This window comes from Nyctibius grandis, chromosome 4, assembly GCF_013368605.1.
Source record: "Nyctibius grandis isolate bNycGra1 chromosome 4, bNycGra1.pri, whole genome shotgun sequence".
In the NCBI taxonomy this organism is placed as follows: Eukaryota; Metazoa; Chordata; class Aves; order Nyctibiiformes; family Nyctibiidae; genus Nyctibius; species Nyctibius grandis.
In genome coordinates this window covers 76778937-76799637 of record NC_090661.1, presented here as the reverse complement: position 1 = coordinate 76799637, position 20701 = coordinate 76778937, and positions in this window count along the sequence as shown.

The window sequence follows — 20701 nt, the reverse complement described above, 5'->3', positions numbered from 1 at the left end:
GCAACAGTTATCATGGTTCATTGCTGCTTGTGGTCACAGTAAGGTATGGAGCACAAAGGGAAATCAAATTATCTGAATTCCTTTCAGTCAAATACATTTCCCAATCATGCTTATTTTGAATGCCAGTATTCAAGCCCGCTGGAGTACCTCTCATTATGATGTGAAAGTTTAAGCCTATAAATAGTAAAATTAAATGCATCATAGCTAAGTAAACAAATCGTTTCTAGGAAAGGCAAGTGATTTCATTCACTCACATCCTTATTTATTGCACAAACATTTATACAAATAGGGAGGGGTTATGTTCAACCATTTTTCTTGGATCACAGACAATCCCTTTTTTTAAAACAGTGATGTTTCTTACAGCAACAGCTGGAGAATAGAGTGAGCTGAAAGAAAGTTCTCCTTTCAGGGAAGCTAAGCACACCACTATGCCTGCTTCCCTTTGACACGAAATGCCGTTGTTCGGCTATTGCCCACACGCTTTTCCTGTTTTAATGCACCTGAGCTGTCACTGTTGAATAGCATCCATTGTCTGTGATAAGCTGTGAATAGGGGATGAGGAAGTGGTGGCTTCCTGGAAAGGAGCAGAATTAATCTTCAGAATTCCCCATCCCTTATAAAGCACCTTCTGACAATTTGAAAACTGACAAGTGTGAGCATTGCTAAAATTCATGCAGCATGGACAAAAGCCCCATTGGAATGTCCATTTAAGAACATTTTTTAGGTTGGAAGCTTTTACTAGCTAGTTACAAATATATTGATTTTTAAAAAGAAATTATTGACCTTTAAAACCCTGGAGTCAGCTGCCGTGCCTGGCTTATCGGAGAAATTTCATTATTTATACGCACAGAGGCCTAGGTAAGAGCTGGCAGTTTTGAGTCAGACCCGAAGCAGTGATCAGAAGTGAGGGATGGGTGATGAAAGCACTGTATTTACATGAAATATAATTACACAGGACCAACTGCAGAAGACTGAGATACCATTTACAGGACATCAGTCTACATTCCAGAGTGAGGAACTGTAAACTTTGCTTCCTCACTGCTTCCACTCCCTCTCTGGGACAATTCTCACACCATCTGCAATTTGAAAAAGTTGGTTTATTCTTCTCTTCTGTGCCTGTCCCACATGTGCTGTCATAACAGTTAGTAATAACTTTTTTTAGTAATATTATGCCCTACCCTCTAAGCAGTTTAGTACTCACAGAAATGTGTGTGCTTGTAGGTTTCTGAATGAGGGCTGAATGTATGTACCACTAATTGTCGTATTTACCAGAGGAAGACTGGGCTATTTCTGCTGTGTCTTGTTATATTTACATTTTCACCTCAGAAAAATAAATTGTTTCCTAAGTTCTGGCAGAGGAACAATTTTCTGGCTGTCAAAACCTATCAAGCAGCAGTATATGAATGGGATATTAGTTACTGTGAGTTAACGCTAAAGATATGAGGATAAAAACAATGCTGTTATTTGGCAACTATAGATTGATAATAGATTAAATAATACCTATTGGGTTCTTTTTTTTATTGATTTCTATTCTGGTTTTCCTTACTTAAAATGTTCACTTAATATCACAGAATTTCCCATCCCCAGCAGGTTAACTGACATAGAAGGCTTGGCTCTGGCATATTGAAGATGTTCAAGGTAAAAGAGGTGGTCATGAATTAGCATGGCTCTGAGTCAGAACAGGTGAAAATCAAATCCCTACTTAGTTCTACAGCTTTCAGTTTTTATGCTAGTGATATACTAGCACCCACATTTCTTCCCTTCATTATTTCTTTCTTCAGCAGGCTACAGATCTTTACTGTTTTAGTATTTTTAAGGACATATTTGCACCATGTTCTTTGTATTTAAGCGGTTGTTCCTAGGTCTGTCTTTCTTTTGTGCATCACAAAATCCACTGTCCCATACCTCCACCATCTTACAAGACTCAGTTCTGGATGCCCACCCTTGGCAGTGGGAGACTAAAAGGCAGTGCGGATTCTGCTGTCTTGACAATTTATGGATACTGAACTGTCCAACAGAAGGTTCAGAATTCATGTTCTCTATCCCACTGCCACAGAGAAAATCCATTTGTCCTGCAGTGCTTCTAAATTATGATTGACAAGACTATGAAAGATGTTGAATTTTGTAATGTACTATAAACTAATGTCATAGCGGCAACCATCTTTTGCTATGGTATCTGTTCTTCAACACCACAAACCCCTGTGCCCACACCCCACACCCCCAGCTGGCATTACCCCTGCTTCCATTGCACAAGGAATCTGAGCTGAAGGTGTAAATGCCTTGTCAGAAGGTTTGGATCTAAAGACCTATGTTTTAGTTCCCACCCACAGTGTGGACCATAGGACAACCCTGGGTTTGCGGGAGATGACATCTGTAACAGCACCTCAATATTCTATTTGCCACTTTATTTCATTCCATTTGTATTTGTTTTCTTTTTTCTTTTGTATTCATTCGTGTCTTAATCCTTGTTTTGTGTCTTAATCCTTGTTTCTTTACGGATTCTTCCCTAAATCCATTATAAATATGGGAAATGTTGAGAGTAAAGGGAGGGAAGCAAATACTTTTCTTTTTCACTTTTTTTCTTCCCTCTCATTTCTTTCCTTCATATTCCCACATGCTCTCTCTCTCCCTTTCTCCCTCAGCTGTGTTCTTTTTGTTCATTAGCAGAAGCAACGCAGCAAAGATTTTTTTCAGGTGTCAGTAAGGAATGCAGAGAATAGCTGAGGGAACTGAGGAGTTTTCTCTGTCGATAAATCCTACCATAATGCTGCACAGGAATATTAGTCTCTTCTGGTCCTGTTCTTTCCTACTGCATAAAAGCCATCCTTTCTTTTTTTGAATCCTTTATGGTATGCATGCATTTGGCTCCAGAGAACTTTATACACTTCATTTGCAAGAAAGTGCACAGAGTTAACATTTACATTTACATTTTGAGGTACAGCACTTGGTAAACTTTTGATTAACTTTAAACCTAGTTTTTTTTCCTCTTTCTCCATTATGATATCTAGGAACAATATGCTGAAGAAAAAGTAAATTATACAGGCAGGGGAAAAAAATGTAATACTCTGATGTTGTTGCAATTCTCCTGAGACTTCTGGAATTATTAATAACATTTTTTTATTAGCAAGTGGCATAAGTGCCTGTCATCTGTGTTGAATCCTAGCTCATGTTCTCTAATCACTTTCCCTTTCTTTTTTAAGTTTCTCTCAGCTTTCTGTGAGAAATGCATTTTGAGATTAAATTGCCATGCTTAGACAGAGTGATGTGTTGCAAGGTAGGGGGCTTTAGGTTAGCTGGTTTGAGTTATGTGCAGGGGCAGAAGGGAATGATCCCACTGTGTTGTGATCAGCAGTTGTAAGGTCCTGCACTTGCAGCCAGTATTATCATTTAAAAGATCTGAAACTATTTTTATAACAATGGACTTATCTATACAAGATACTGGGCTTCAAACAGGTAAAATTGGATGAAATTACAGGGTTACTGTGATATGCTGGAAGTCAGACTCAATTATTCAGTGGTCCCATTTGGCTTTAATATTTATGGATCTTTTTGTTATTTTTTTTCTTTTTTCATCAAATGTCAAACTTCATTGCAAGAACAAATATCCAACTTAATTATTTTCAACTCCTTGAGGTTTCAAATCTATTAAACAGCAGAGAGGCTCAATAATTGTTTTATTACTAATACTGAAAGTGTAATAATACTAGTGGCAACAGAAGACAGTGAGAAAAACAATGAGAAAAATGTAAAGGCATAAATAGCGTCATTAAAGCTGTTTCACAAAAGATAAACAGGACTGTCAGGTTAATATTTCAGACCACAGATAACAGTTTTAATTAACTCTTCTTTCCATTTCCCTGGTGAGGAAAGTAGCTGGAGAATGATTTGATTTTGTTAGAAGTGCATGGCTTTCTGTATTGTTTCCTTTCCTGGCAAATCGGTTACCAGCTGTAATGAAGTTAACAACTATAATGTTGTAGATGCTTTCTGCAGTTCCTGGTAACATAGAGCTGGTCTTTTTTCTTGCCTAGTATGTTTGACGGTTGCCAGTTCTGTTCTGTCTAGCCTCTAAGGGCAGTAGATGGGGTATGCATGGTTCTTGGTGCCTCCTGGTGGGATATGTCATTGCTGTGCTGCATGCCACTGCAGTGGCGTCCCCAGGAAGGAAACCTAAACTGTGTCCTGGCATGGCAAGTTCTCATATGTTTTATGACCTAGACCGCATCGTGGAGTTTTATGGGATAATTTCTAGTTTACTATACGTTCAATACAGTAGACATGATACACTTGTGATGGTAAAGTTGTGAGGATGTGTTCGTAAGCAAGGCAGAGTTTGTAGGTGCTTTAGGAGCTTAAGAAAGGCTAGTCCGCTCAAAGCTTCCATGTTCTTTTCCATTTAAATTTATTATTTCTGCCTACAAACTTGCCTCAAAGATGATCAGATGTGATTTGTGAAGCTGCAGTTGTATTTCTGTTTTGGGACTGGGGTTTTGCGTCTTTAGCATCTGGCACTGTTATGGTGTCATACATGCACATGTATGTATACATAGCACACAGGTTCATATGATTTCTGAGTGTTTTTTAAAATTTCATGACAGGACTTGTAATGTTTAAAACCTAGAAAAAACTTGAGTCTTTTCATTGTAAAACATGGAGAGAAGTCTGAAACAGAGAGTTGTTTATCTCATTTGCTGTTTCCACCACACCCTTTGTTTGTGCTCTTGTACATCTTGATGCATTGGTCTTGTCCCATAACATTCCAGTATCTCTGCAGCTTGCAAATTCATCCTTTGCTATGTGGTTTCAAGTAGTGTGCAGCTACAGACTACAAGCTTCCTTATAAATTGACAATCTCAGTAATTGTGTTAGTAAAACCTGGATGACTTTTACTCTGGTTGCTTCACCCCGTGGATCATGGTATTGTCCTCTGTGTAACCTACGAATCACTTGGATGACACATGTTTCACTTAACATCACCCAACATTGCTGGTGCCCTCAGGAATAAGAACATTTTTCTCAAACACACACCGTTAACATGACAAGGTTGGGAAAGACACAAGGAGAAATAGGAAGGAAAAGCTACACAGAGCTTGTTGAGTATAGACAGACAAAAATTCAGATTATATCTTAGATCGGTTTCAGATGTAAATTGGTGTGTAATTCCAAGTAACAACTGGAATTGCTCTAGAGAATGTAGTCTTTGCTCTCAGAAGTGTTTCCCTTTGAACTGTTCTTAGTTTATTCACACAGATTGTCTTTAATTCTTTAATGCAGCATTCCTAAACTAGCCAATAACTCAATAATGAAATAGTCTCCAAAACTAAAGAGACATGCTTAGCATACTTAGTTTCCTCATCATTTTGGAAATTTGAATTACAATCAAACGAAAACAAACAAGCAAGCAAGCTGATATTGAGTGAAAAGACTTCTCACATGTTAATGAAATGAATGAGAAGAAGAAAATTATTTTTGTGTTGTTTCATTTGTTGAAAGACTTCAGTTTTCATAAGTCCAAATTATATGACAAAGCTCAAAAATATGGGAAAAGCTACTTTGTGGTGAACACAATATTGTTTTTATTTTGCTTGAGCAAGAAGGAACTAAAGCGGTGCCTTGGAAACTGCACTATCTGTGTTTTATCTGGAAGAAAATAGAGAGTACTGTTTGGAATAAATAAAGAAAGAAATAATACAGTTTGTAATGGAGAAGGAATTAGTCCTAACAAAATAACTAAACAGAAACTGAAAATTGCTGACATTTTAAAGCAGAGCCTGTTAAAACTCTGTTGTGATTGAAATGGATATATTACCTATTGGGTTCTGACACTACTTCCACACATGTATACTGAGGCTACACTACATATTTCTTAACTAATCCTTATGGTTCAGTTGGTTGTACTCTTTACTGGTGTAGGTGGTCAAAGGTTCAAATCCTATTGGACTGAAAATGCTACAAGAGTGTGGTCAAGTTTGTTGAGGAATACAAAAACTGAAGGCAAAGAAAGCAATAGTACCTGTCCAACAGATTCATTCATCCCTAATTTACAGGATGTTTAAAACCAAGAGTTCTTTAATTTGAGGAAAGAAAAATGCTCTTATCAAAAGGTAATGCCTAATCATAAAGATGCCCAGGTGGCCAAGAAGGCCAACAGCATCTGGCTTGTATCAGAAATAGTGTGGCCAGCAGGACTAGCGAAGTGATTGTCCCCCTATACTCGGCACTGGTGAGGCCGCACCTCAAATGCTGTGTTCGGTTTTGAGCCCCTCACTACAAGAAAGACATTGAGGTGCTGGAGAGAGTCCAAAGAAGGGCAACGCAGCTGATGAGGGGTCTGGAGCACAAGTCTTATGAGGAGCAGTTGAGGGAACTGGGGTTGTTTAGTCTGGAGAAAAGGAGGATGAGGGGAGACCTTATGACTCTCTACAACTACCTGAAAGGAGGTTGTAACGATGTGGGTGTCAGTCTCTTCTCCCAGGTAACAAGTGATATGACGAGAGGAAACAGCCTCAAGTTGTGCCAGGGGAGATTTAGATTGGATATTAGGAAAAGTTTCTTCACTGGAAGGGTTATCAAGCAGATATCAAGGGTTATCAAGAGAAGTGGAGTCACCATCCCTGGAGCTATTTAAAAGAGGAGTAGATGTGGTGCTTAGGGACATGGTTTAGTGGTGGACTTGGCAGTGCTAGGTTAACAGTTGGACTTGATGATCTTAAAGGTCTTTTCCAACCAAAACGATTCTATGATTCTAAGATAAGAGTTGGATGCCTGTTTTGCATAGCATACATGCCTTACTTTCATCCCTGTGAACATTCTTGATCTTAGACTAAGATTAGACTTGATCTTAATTGGTGAGACTATGTTACATGAAGTTCTTGGAAAGCAATATAACACGTGTGCGAAATATCCCCCATTCTAAAACTAGTGCCTGTGTACAGTTCAACTTAAAATACAATTTAATGTGATTATGGAACTGTTCAAAATGTTAGCTGTAGGTACTGTTTGCCTTTTAACAAAGTACTATGCTCTGAGAAGGAGGTAATATTGACTCTGTTCAGTGTGCAATGAACAGAGTTCTAGCTACGTGAATTACAGTGACATTAACAGTGAACCATTAAAGTGGCTAAGTGTGCTTGTTGCAATGGAGAATGAAATTTTACTCATCTTTGCATGCCTGTGTGCAGGAGAGTATGGTTTGAGTAGTTGGGATGAATTTGATACCTTTCTAGAGGTTGTTATCAACAGCTGGTATGTTCCTGATGTGTAAAACCTTGTTGATTTGTTTAGAGCTCTTCATCTTTGGATAGGGTTTTACTTTCAAATGGAATCTACAGAAATAAATGAGAACTACAGTGAGCAGCTTCTATTTAAGCTGATTTTTTGAGCTGAAGAACTTGGCTGAACCTTCATCCTTTCTGAATGAAATCAGTTATAAGACTAAATCCACTTCAACCAACCACAGCAAAACTTCTGTCTCTCCTGACTTCAGTTTGTGGAGGTGAATTGCCAAGAGGGACATGAACTCAGAGATGAGGGGATCCCTGGCCACCTGTCAAAGCAGCTGCCTGACTCTAGTTAGCTGGTTTGTGGCGGGTTTGTTCTTTTTAGGCTCAATCAGAGCTCTGGAGTTGAGCATCTCTGTGCCCTAGGGATGTTCCGTACTGGTTCCAGTGTAGCAGCTGTGTGTCTTATGCCCCTTGAACATGTATTTTACATTGATAGTGAATTCTCTATTTGGAGTAAGATAGGACAGTAGGTAGTACTGCACTAGCTGCTCTCTAGCAGTGTGACTAATTTCCCTCTTGCTGTCCTCCCAGCTCACCAGTAAGTGAATGACCCCAGAGCCTGATCATAGCTAAATAGCATTGGAAGTGCTTGTTTGTTTAGTAAAAATATTACAGCAGAAATAAAGCTTCACAGAAAGGCCAGTGATAACCCCATACAACCCATACAAGTCTTCCCACCTGGACGGTAGCCAGACCATTTTTTTGACAGTGATATTAAATGCCATACTTTTCCTTAATAATCCATGTTGCAACAAAGAAACCTCAAATTAGAGCACGTGTTTCTGCTTTACAAACAGCTCCTTGCAGATGTGCTGACTCAGCAGCTGCTTCCTGCATTCTTTGACTTCTGTAATTAGGACAACCAGCGAGCCCAGCTAATGATATTAAACTGGCTGGTCCACAAGTCTAGAATGTCATTTATCTCAAGGGTTTAATTTGCTGAGTATGGGGCAGCACAACACAAGGGTTGCATGTGTGATGGATGTAACTCGATTTTTTTTTTTTTAGCTCTTGTTGCCAAGTTACAATAAACTGTTACCACAGTAGATCGTCTGCATTTAAACGGATGAAGATTCCACATGAAAAGAGCCATACTGATTAAAAACTGATAATATACTGATGTCTCTGCAGAGAGGAAAATAAAACAGAAAAACCCAACTTGTGAACAGGATCATTTTGTATTCTAGACATTAGCCAGGCAGGCTGAAAAATAGCTGCTCAGACCCCAGAGACTGACATGTGCTACAGTAGCAAATGACTCAGCGCTTGCATACAATAAATAGCTACTAATTTAAAAATAAGTAGCAGGAATATAATCAAGTATTTAAAGACAGAATCACAATGATCTGTTGTCTGAATTGTACTTTAGAGTTACTTTCCCTGGAAATAATCTGCTACCCTTGCAGTCAGATGTTGTATCTAAATGTTAAGAAAAAAGGTAAATTGAAAAAAATAATGTACTGAAGTCTCTGCAATTGTCCAAATGATTAGAAATAATCTTAAAGCATAATGCTGGTAAATGCTTTCCACTTTTATCAAGTGGAAAAATGTACCATATTCTGATGGAAAATGGGGTAGAATCCATGCTGACACATCAAGCTGTTGTCCTACCTCTTCCTGAAGATCCATACTAAAGTCCTTTAAGTTCTTTGACATACGAATCTGTTTTCCCCTAACCTATTTAGAAGATTGCATGGAGGGGCAGTAACTAAGGGGGGTGTTTATTACTGCCATCTTTGAGTTCACTCCAAAAATATTCATGCTGGCTCAACAGACTGTGGGTCTTGGTGACTACCTGGAAGGTGAATGGTGTTCAGTGTTAACAGCTGATACCTGCTTGGTCATCTCTGTAGATGTGATCAATGTGGGACCTCTCATTGTCTTTGAGTAGAGATTCCTTTTTATAGCAATAATGTCAGGGCAGTTCTTTGTGGGTTTAAAAGTCAACTCTTAATAATCTGATTACCAGTACACAGGAGGTCTGAACAAATAGAATGTGAAAGATATTGCAGAAAAATAGTGTATAATGTATAAGAAACATAGGTACATCCAGTTACAATTGCAACACTTACACGGTACAGAGAACATGTAAACCAAACCAAATGTCTTCACTGCAGTTAGACCATTAAAGATCCAAAGGTAAGATTGTGTGATTCTGCAATGTGCACTAGCTAGTCTGATATTCTGTTTATAGATTTAGAAAAGTATGACGCTAGATTATTTTAAAGGTGTCACCCTCTGAAGTAAGCCATTTGGTAAAAAGCATTGGATTGACAGAAATGAAGCTGTAGATGATCAGTGAAATATTTCATTAAAATCACAACTAAAATTGTCAATCAGCCCCAGCAGAAACCTGCTTAGGTAACTCTGCTTGAAATACTGTACCTTCTCAGAAAATGGAAGAAGGGAATTTTGCCAGGATTTCAGAATTGGAAGAAGCTTCTCTCTTCGCTCTAAATTGCTGTGCCAGAGACATGTACTATCCTTGCAAAAACCCTCCTGAAACACTGAATTTTTGATTCACAGCAGAAAAATCACAGAGAGGAATGCAGACAGAATATGTAGTGCAGCACTGCCTGTGCTTCAGCAGACTTGTTCTGGTGGTTTCAGTGAGCACTACTTTTGAAAAGCCTGAAAATGGATCGTATCTATATGATCCTACGTGAGTCCCTCAGAGGGAGGGGAAATGACAGGGAAGTGTATTTGTGGACTGTGGAATTTCAACTCATTAAAGTGATGAAACAACGGCTGTGGGAATGAATCTGCACGGGGTCCATGACAGATGCCTGGTACGCTATATTCCCAGTGGCACAACACAAAAGCGTGCCTGATCATTTAGCAATATTGAGAAGCTGCTTGTATTCACAGGAGCAGGTGGTAGTGCTGCCATAAAAGTTGCATTAAGGGGAGAAAATGCAGAACCTAGGCTGTATTTTGACCTGCCATCTCTCCCCGCGGGCGTAGCTGGGTGGCACGCACGGGGTTAACACCAGAAAGACGCACTGGTGGCATGTAATGCCAGGTGTTCAGACACCCACCAAATTATTTCCAGTGCCAGCTTTTGTACAGAGCTTGGCACCCTCAAAGCGCCAGGCAGCTTTAGCATAAAAAAAGACTTTTAAATCTCTTACCTTGTCTAGTCCAGTGTAGCTTTTGGTTGTTCTCCGTCCACTACCAGAAAAAGAGAAATTAATGCCAGGTTCCAGTGAGTCATCCTAAATGACAGAGTAGGCTCACTCTTCGCACCGGCTGCTGGCTGCCTCCGCTGTGTGACAGCTGCCGGCTGGCTGGGGAACAAGCGTGTCCCATTCTGCAGCCTGCGGCAGGGGGAGAGGGGAAGGCAGCGCCGGGGAGAGGAGGTGGGAGAGAGGGACCAAAAGAGAGAGGAGAGAGGCAGGGGCAGGAATATACCATGTGGCTGCGTGCTCCCCTTCTCTGCCTGGTGCTCAGCCTCGCAGCGCGCTGCCGAAAAGTTACTTTTTAATATGTGACGGGCTCTCTGATTTTAGAGCCTCCTCATTCCTGCCCTCTTTTCGGTCTATGCCCAGAGGAACTTCTCAGCATTTCGGCGATTACATTATCATCTCTCTCTTTTGGAGGCTGGGGTGGATGCTGTGCACAGAATACTTTGAGTAAAGCAAGTCTGTATCGTGGCTGTGTGAAAAGCAGCACTTGGTTTCTTTCAGCAATTTTATAGGCTGTTTATCTGAGAGTGGGAAAACCAAGGGCAGGCTGGTAATTCTGGCATCAGAGGAAAAAAAAAAAATAGAAAAAGGTGTTGGGGAGCATATAATCATATACAGGACTATTGGGGGGAATACATTTCTTGGTTACTCCTAACAGAAGGGAAGGTTGGAATAATTTCTGAGCTTCTGGTTTATCATCCTTGGATGTGTCTCTGCAAATCAGAAACCGGTGCTAGAGACAGGACCCTTCCTGAGGATTCCTGAAATAATTCTTGATGAAAAAGCAAAAAGCAAGCTGTTGAAGTGTGTAACATTGCACTAAATGGCAGAAATTTCTCTGGGGAAACACTGCTAGTTTCTCATTGCCCTGAGTCTCCAAAGTACAGTTGAATCATTTCGTTACATTCACACCCCTTGTATGATTATGTCTGTTTATACACATTTTTTTTTTTTTTGGAAACTAGTACAGGTCAGCTTCACAAAAGTTGGTGATTGCTGTAAATACTTTAGCATCATTGGGAAAGAGGAAGAAGTGTTTAGGTTCCCACTGTTTGCTTACTAGTTATTAGCCTCTATCACAGGGTAAGTCAGGAGGCTTTGAAGGCTCTTGATTAAAATATTTGTAGCAGGATCTCAAGAAAATCAAAAGTGCTACTACCTCTATGTCAAGCTATGTTCAGATGCTCTGAATATTTGTCAAATTCATTTGCGTCTAAAAATGGTGGTGTTTCATATTTTATATTCCTGCAGTGTGAATGTGAGTGGATGGTCTTAACCCTGATTAATTGGCACAAAATTCCCCCCAAAAAATAGGGAAAGAAATATGACAACATAAAGGTGGAAGAGCTAAAATATGTATGCATTCTTGATTAGAAAATTGAATGTATGATAGTTTCACATCTACTCCAAGTGATTATGCCAGTTAAATATCCATTAGATGTTTTGCCTGTGTTTCCCTCGGCAGAGTACAGAGTGATGTTTTCTTCTTTTCTGGTGTTACTGGCTAGGGATGGTCTTGTGAGAATGAGATAGGAGCTCTTCAGATTTTTTTTTTTTTTTTAATGCTTGATTTAATTATATATATAATTCTGACTTTGCTAAAGGTACTAGGGATTTACCAGATTTGTAATTCATAATGAAGCAGAACAGCAGCTCATATTCAAGAGCTTATGAAACATTTCCTCAGGCTGATTGTAGGCAAAATCATACTTTGTTTTTTTTCTCCCTGTAAATCTGAACTGCCACAGCAACTTTTTTTTACCCTTAAATTTCCACATGTAACGCAGCATGGTGTCATGAACCACATATACCTGTGAGCTGTGCGCTGCTGCAGAGAGTAAGGAGCTTTCTCCTTCAGCGTGTAAGTGAACAGCACGAAGAATATCCACGAAAGTGTTTAATTTGAACTCCCTGTAGGCATCAGTTCACTAGGAGAAATAGGTTTTTGGTACCATTGGGTAGTGACCATGGAGAAGTGCATAATTAGTGAGAATCATCTGTGTGTAAGATGTCTGTCTAGGGTTCCTCCACATCTCTTAGAAGTCAATCAGAACTGTACGTGAATTCAGGATTAGTTGTGTAGTAGCCCTCAACTGAAAAATTGTTGAGCGGGAGAAGAAAAGGACTTTGTGCCATGGAGTATGTCTGCTGTAAAAATGACTCTGCTTCAGACACCCTATATGGTTCTGGAGTTGTCCCTTAAGATTCTGTACGGTTGGTAAGACTCAGTGTGTAATGTAGGGACAGACCTCAGTGGCAGAGAGTGTCACAAAATAATGCAACACATTTGTCTGAAATGACAGACAGTAGTGGATGAAGCTGTGTATCTGTGGCAGGGTGGGAGCACAGAGAGATGTCAAGTGGTGTCTGGAGCCAGGTCTGAAAGTGTGCTGGGTGTCTGGGGTGCTGACACCTAACCACAAATGGGCAGAGGAACAACAGTGTAATAGAAGGATGCTCGTCCTTGGATACGAGACTAAAATTGGATTTGTTATCTGCTGGTGTAGACTAATATTTTTGTAAGAGTATTCTCCTAAACTTCAAAAATTCCTTTAGTAAAATCGGTCTAATTTCTTCTGCGCTGGTTGTTTCCCTTCTCTCTACTTGGTATTGCGTAGAGGACGCTCAGTAACCACGTGAACTCTGTCTGCAGGTATGAGCCTGAGCTGCATGTTTTGAAGAGACCTTTAGTTAATAGAACTCATTTGTTATTGTTGCCAGTATCACCTGGCAAAACAATAACGCATACATATATGTTTCTGCCCACATAACTGATGTTTCTGTAGTCAGAAGTTGTCTGCTTACCCAGACATTTACTGATGGAGAAGAAATGAAACAGGTGGATATAATCAATTGTTGTCTTTTTTAGAGCAAGTGAGTGTAATCGACATTCATGCATGTCCAGAGAACCACAGACTCAGTAAATTACTCTCTAGTACAGTTCATTCTACCTTTCACATTGATAGAAATGTCACTATATTGCCAACTCCTATCAACAAGACATGAATATCAATATCAAAATGAACACGAAAAATGTTTTAAAAGTAGGAAAGATTCACTTAAAATCTATCTTTCTATAGCCTTGTCCTTTAAATCACTGAGGGTATACTGTATTCGTTCTTTGCAAATTCTGTTCTCCATTGAAATTTGACCCAATGTGAGAGGTTAAGGAAGAATAGACCCAGTTTGTCCCCAGTTTGGCTGGGAGGATTGCTGCTACTGTTTTGGCAGTGAACGTTTGTATCAGAGTAGCAATGTGGAGTAGCTTCTAATTCCAACTACACTCGTACAGCTTGGTATTGCAAGAGCTGCATGAGTAAGACTTTCTCAGACATCTATTTTTTTTTTTTTCAGTGGTACCCATGGTATTTTGTAAAAGCACTAGCTGATGGCAGGAATATTGTTTTCTGGAGAAGCTGTTTGGCATCCTTCTTGGGAGCTGATGGTGAGGATATGGGTATGCCAGAATAGTTCTTAGGATACCAATTGCCAAAATAATTGGAAGTCTTTGCTCCAGAGATAATGAGCAGGTCAAGAAAGAAATTAAATTGTAAGTCAGAAGTTGGCAGGGTTGTGTACAAAACCTTGTGGTGCAAGCACATTTGTCTGTAGCTGCCATAAAGCCCAGGCTGCCTGGGGAAGCTATGACATCTGTATCATTGCAGTATTCAAAACAAGTTCAGGCAAACACAACACAAAAGGGCATCCAGAAGAGAGAACGTACTTTTACTCTGTATATGGCTGCTGTGATTTTTCTTTCTTTCACATGTGCCAAACAGTCACTGAATATACAAATGGAATGAGGTCAGAGCCACTCCTTTCCTTTGACTTATCATTGAATGCAACAAAATCACTTGATTGTAGAATCACATTTTGGACTGTTTAGTTTTATCTTTTGAGTACCTGGGCACCTTCCAAGAAATTACCGAAACCTCTGGAAACCAGTGGTTTTCTTGAGTTCTTTTGAAGCAATATAAGCTATGTACTTATTTCTTACTCTTCCTCATCCAAGTTGTTATTGCTTCTCCATTTCATCCCTTCACACCTCTTTGTCTTTAGTTGCAAACAGAGAACAAAGTTGTTTCTTTTTATTTTGCCTTTTTCTTCCAAGCGCATATGCTTTTGTGTTTAGTCACAGTTAAGACTCCAGCTGAAGTTACACTTCAGTCAAAATTTTGCACTTCAATCTAGGTAGTGAAAAAATGTTTATTTTAAACTCCAGTAACAAATTCCAAGCGTTGATCCTGCTGTATCTCCTCTCACAAGCATTATTTTGAGGTTGAAATAACGGAGTTCGAGTCCTGGAAAGTAATATAGTCTTGAGAGAAACTTTAACCTTGACTGTTAAGGGCAAACCTACTCCAGTGATGATCTGCTAAATACAGAAATGCTTGATTTGCAAAGTACAATTCCAGAGTGTAAAACCATTACAAAAGTTGTATGTTTTTTGTCAGTACTCAGTTTGCAGCCTGAAGTATTACATTAGATGTTAGCAATGTATTTATATTCAAGAATCTGAACTTACTATAACACCAGTATTTTTTGAAGGCAGCTGTTATGTCCATGAAGTTATTCATATGAAATACTATGATTTTTAAACCAATGAAATAAATGGTATGAATGAGTGCTTCAGCTGAGAAGATGGCTGTACACAGCTGCCATTGGCTATAGGTAGAACTCTCTGTTTCTGCTTACTTTTTAAATATGAGAAATGGCATTGAGGGAGAACACAAGTGGGCCATGTAAAAAAAAGAAAGGACTTTTTGTCTGTAGATAAATATGCTGTAATAGTAACTGGTGAGAATATTTCATGATTGCTGGAGCTGACTGAAAAGCTGAAAATTTTATTTCTTACGAAACTGTTAAGATAAAAAACCCTCCATTTTGTTAAAAGATGGAAGCTTTTAAAAATCACAATTTAGAAGAAAGCCACTGCATTGATCTATTTCATTCCTATACCACAATGCAGCTAAACCTATGTCATTTTTGTTTTTGCCTGCACCATCTCTGAATACTCCAATGGTATGTATTTCTCCATTGCCCCTGGCAACCTATTCTCGTAGTTCATTATTTGTGTTGTTAGAAAGTTTGGGTTTGTTTTTTTCCTGATGTCTAATGCAATGCTTCAAAATACATTGACCATCACTTTTTGTCCTAATCATGAAGAAGGGGAGCTGACTAATCTCTTCCCATATCTGCAGCAGCTTTTTAAGCAATTGTTGTGCCTGCCCACATCTCGTCTTCATGAAGTGGGCAACCATCTCTGAAAACACTTGACTCTCAGTATATGGTCACATGAGAGGATACTTCAGAAAATGGATGGATAGTCTTCCTGCAGAGTATTCAGGTGAACTCGTGTATCAGTGAATCAATACCCCTGAGCACCAAGGAGATGATCTCAGGTTTCTAAAGCAGTAGTCTTGATATATAACATGCATCACATGACTTTACATGGATGCTGAGCCCTTAAAAACAGATTTTGTAACATATTTGTAGTACTGTAGCTTAGTTCAGTTGCAGTTTCTATTGTGAAATTATATTTTGGTGTCTGAAAACCTTGGTTCAGTTGTTGATAAGGGACTTGAGCCTTATTTTTTTTTTCCTCTATTAAATTGTGATAAAAATTGTTCTGGTCATTGTTGCTTTTAGAAGACTTTTGCAGTCTAATTCATATGTGATTATAGAACCAAAACTCTCAAAATTTACCTGTAACTGAGAAAGATGCAAAACTCAAAGGCTGAAAATTCTTTAACAAAATATTTTTTACACTGGAAAATTATCAGTTCATTCAAATGCTAGGCTAGCAGGACTTTTCCCCCCTTATTTCCTTCTCCTTTCCCACTGGAAATGTGTCTATTTTGGTAAAACTTCTGGAACATTTCATCCAGATGAATGAAAATTCACCTCACATATTCGATAGATTCAGATCCAGCCCTTATTTGTGGATAAGACTCTTCTTGGAAACCAACTTCAAATTTGTGCCTTAAACTGAATGACAAAGGGACTGCATATGACTCAGAGGAGTTGGGAAGTGTACCATATCAAGTGTTATTCCACATTACTAAACTGTCTTCATTTTAGATCACCATAGAATCCAAATAAATTCAAGTTTGAAAAAACCCCAAGGATTTTGTAGCTGTCAAGGGAACAGATAGTTGAATAAGGAGTATTTATGTGGGTTCAGAGATAAATCGGATGCCTTTCCTCAACAGCACACTTCAGCTTTATTCTTATTAGAGGTTGGCATGAGCAATTGTCTGCTCTTTGTTCAAAAGTGTTAAAAGTGCCTCGTGGCAAGTGCCCTCATACTGAGGTATACTGAGACTGATATTTGGGTAGAAACTTGGGGTAGCTCAAGTTGGGTGACCAAAACTGGAAAACATACATCTCATTTCCTTTTTATATAACAGTAATACAATCCTACACACAGAGACCTTTCTCAGAAATCTTAGTGCTCTTCCTAAAACATTATGGAAGCATCTCTCTCAACGCCAGACTAGCATTTTTCAGTTTGAATCTTTTTCAATTGGGAAAAGATTCAGAAGGAATTAAAATTGCAATTATTTTTGTTTTGTTAATGAAATAATTTTGTTTCAATGAGAGGAATAGAGTTATGTTTTAGAATAAATTGTTTAGAGCCTTGAAATTCCAAGTAATTGGTATCTGCTGTTAGCAAAATATTTAAATAACTGAACCCCAGAAAAACTAGATAATAATCTGTTGTTTGCTTATCTCCCTGATGGGTAAAGCTTAGAAAATGCAGCTTGCTTCACTGAGCTGGCTTTTGTTGCTGGCAAAGTTGGTGCTTGGTGTTACACCAGTTCGCTTTTGTAGGGGAAGGTAGTAATACAGTCTTGCCTGGCACAGTAGCTATTTTGGGCTTGAGAGGTAATGAGAGGTTAAAAAAGTGTGAAGAAGGGTTTCAGCTACCTGGTTTTGATAGCCCATGCATCCCAGAAATTTAATTACATATTAATGGCTGTTTTCTGTGCTATTAATGTTGTGAAATGGCCTGTGAGGGAGATGGTCTCAATTAGCCCTTGCATTAACTTTTTGTCATTAATGTGTGTCAGTATTGATGCTTTTAATTGCATGAGACTTGTGAAGAGCTTGGAGTAATCACACAGGGATGCCTGATTTGTCTGAAGTCTAACCTCTGAGGTCGCTGCAATAAAGAACAATTGGGTTGGTTTTTAAAAAAATCGAGAAATAGGGCAACCTATTTGGAAGAGAACCTAGGAGGAGATAGTCTATTTTTACACCACTAGGAGTGTTTTAGAGCCAGCTATTATTTCTAAGTAAACGTTTGCTCTTTAAAGATGGAGAAGTTACCTGTGTCTGACTTGTTTTTAAAATCTTAGGAAGCTTCAACTCGGTTTTTGTGTTTGCCTTTTATTTCTTTTCTGTTGATTCTCTTCCAGCGGCTCAGCCTTTTAAAGATTTACTGCCTTTCTGTTGGATACCAAATCTGTTATGCGGCATAGTGACAGAATAGTCTAGTCACCATGACATCATGCTCAAGGGTCACTATTTTTAACATAGGTAAAATTGAAGGGAAAATTTTTAGTGCCAAATGATTCTATTTTTATCTGCTTAAAATCTCCTGATTTTGGAATAAGAAGCACAGGACTATGAAAAGGATCTGCTTCTTGTATGGGATATCATAGAATTAGTTTCATTAATTCATTAAAGATGTGATTTTTTTCAACCTCACTGAGTAGATTTAATGAAATCATAGTGATAGGTTTTTGTTTTTAGAGGAAAGTATTAGTTTGGAATGTTTCACCCTGTTAAATTGTATCTAATTTACACCTAAATATATCTTTTTCCCTTGAAGATTACATATTACTGAGGTCAGACTACTTAGTTTGCAGTTTCTTAACATGTTCCTTATTACAGTTTACTATGTTTTCTCTTCTTTAGCCATGCAATACCAGACCAAATCAGTTAACATTATTAGAAAACCTGGCTTATGCATTTACGATGTCACATATTAGTTTCTTTGCAATCTGAGCTGGAGGTCATCCAGTCCCCAGTTACCCTGACGCTGCTTTTCTGAATTTTGCTTCCACATGAATGTGGACGTTTCCATTTCAGTACACAGATGCTTCCATTTCTGTTTCATCAGTCCTGTATGGAAAAAAGGTAAATGGTTTCTTTAACTTTTCCTGCTCATCTTCCAAGCCTGTGAACATTGCTATTTGTTTCAATATCATTTCCAAATTTTAAGTAGCTTAACTTTCACCAATTCTTATCTCTATTACAGCAATTTTTAAAATATATTTTATTCATACCTACTTTTTCCGACATCCAAAGTATACCTTTCTTCCTTTTTGTCTGAAGCAACTTGCTATTGCTTCACCCCAGAATATTTTCTAGCCTAAGATTGCTCTTCACCAAAGCCAGTCTAACAGAAGGCAAAGAAACATGTTGGCTACAACATCAATAAATATCTCATTATCACTGTTAACTGTTTTTTTTTTTCCACCTGGAAAATTAGTCTTCCAGAATAACACAAACCCTGGTTCTTTTTGTCTCTCTAGTAACAATACAAAGATTTCTATGTGTTTATATTCAATTGTGATGATACATAATACAGTCCCAGTTTTCCTCCAGAACCACCTCGTTATAATTATTCCCTAAAGGGATATTATATAAATTGAGTCTGTTTTATCCATACTGTGGTTTTACCATCAGAAATCCTACCTTATTCTTAATATTATGCTCACTTAATATTTTCTTGCATGCAGCTCACATTTGTTAACTCTGTATCTGTTTGGTCCTTCAGAACTTAGTCTTCTTCTTTTGTTGCCTTGTTCCTTGTTCTCGCGCATGGTATTTTGGTGCGCCTTAGTCCCTTTCCGTAGTGAGCACAGTGTTCTCACCAGTGTTAGCTCAATCTTTATTGCCATGCACAGCCTAAGGTTGCATATTAACCCTTGATCTCTTTAATGCCACATTTTACATCATACATCTATGAGGTCTTGCTGCACTTGTATACGTATGTAATTCAGTAGTGATTTTAAAAAGCAGGTATGCAGCATCACAGTTTAATTGCTGAAATACATTTTAGTTTTGTCTGGATGATGTGAAATAATGTTGCCTAAAATTTTAGAAGTATTAATTAAAGGTAACTCTCAAATACATACTAGATGCCTGTTTTAACAAATAAAGAATCCATTTAATAAAAGTTAAGAATATCAATTGTAGTTTAGACAGGCTATTTATCAAGGACAGACAGTTTTCCTTGACATAGGAAGGATATAGGTGGGGAAAAAGGTTCATTTATTGATTCAAAGCTAGAGAGTTAAAGAGACAGTAGTGAAAAATATCAGTAGTGGTTTTTTTCCAAGCAAAGGTGACTTTCAGCAAACTTCCAAGAAGTTCCTATTATTTAAAAAAAGTTATCAGTTAATTGAGAAAAGTTTCAGAGTAGCTGAATGGACATTTGGTTTAGGTATTCTTCCTGCATACAAAAATAATTCTTTATAAATCTTGAGCCAGTAGTTGTCGGACTTCTTCCTCAGCTGAAACATTAGAGTAGAATAAAAGGCTGATTTTTTTTTTCTACTGTTTTCATGAATTAAATTATATTTGTATAATTTTACATTCATTTACTTTTCTGTATTAATATTTATGTCAAAATCATTTCATATCTTCATGCATTGTAAATTCATCAGTTTGTTTCTAAGCTTGAATAGACTTGTGTGTTAGGAGAGAACTTCTTTGCAGGTGCTCCTAAAATATCTTTTAAGCAAAATCTAAATAGATCAATAAATTGTCTAATTAGAATAATTCGCTTTCTTCTAGTTTTGATGTATATGGTAGTAAATTCTATCTGAAACTAGCAAAGGGAAAAAAAAACTTTTCTTCTGCACTGTGAGAGCTTTGTTACATGAAGAATAATATTGTTATAGTAATGTGTGTACGTATGTAGCGTAACTTCAATTTTAAGTCCTCAGTAGCTTTGAAATCAGTGGTGGCAAAAGAAGTGCTTTTATTTACCAACCCCTAATGAAGTCAGGCTTTTGCAGTGTGTATCGTATTATTGTAAATGTTACCAGCCAAAGGTCCCGCCACATTCTGTCACATTCTCAGTTCCATGTAATAACTTACCATTCGGGTATGACTGTAGAAGTCATCATGGGCTTGTCCCTTCATTTCTCAGATTATTTACTGCTGTCATGATTAGGCTTTATTAGTACCATGCAGAAACCTATAGAAAATGGACTG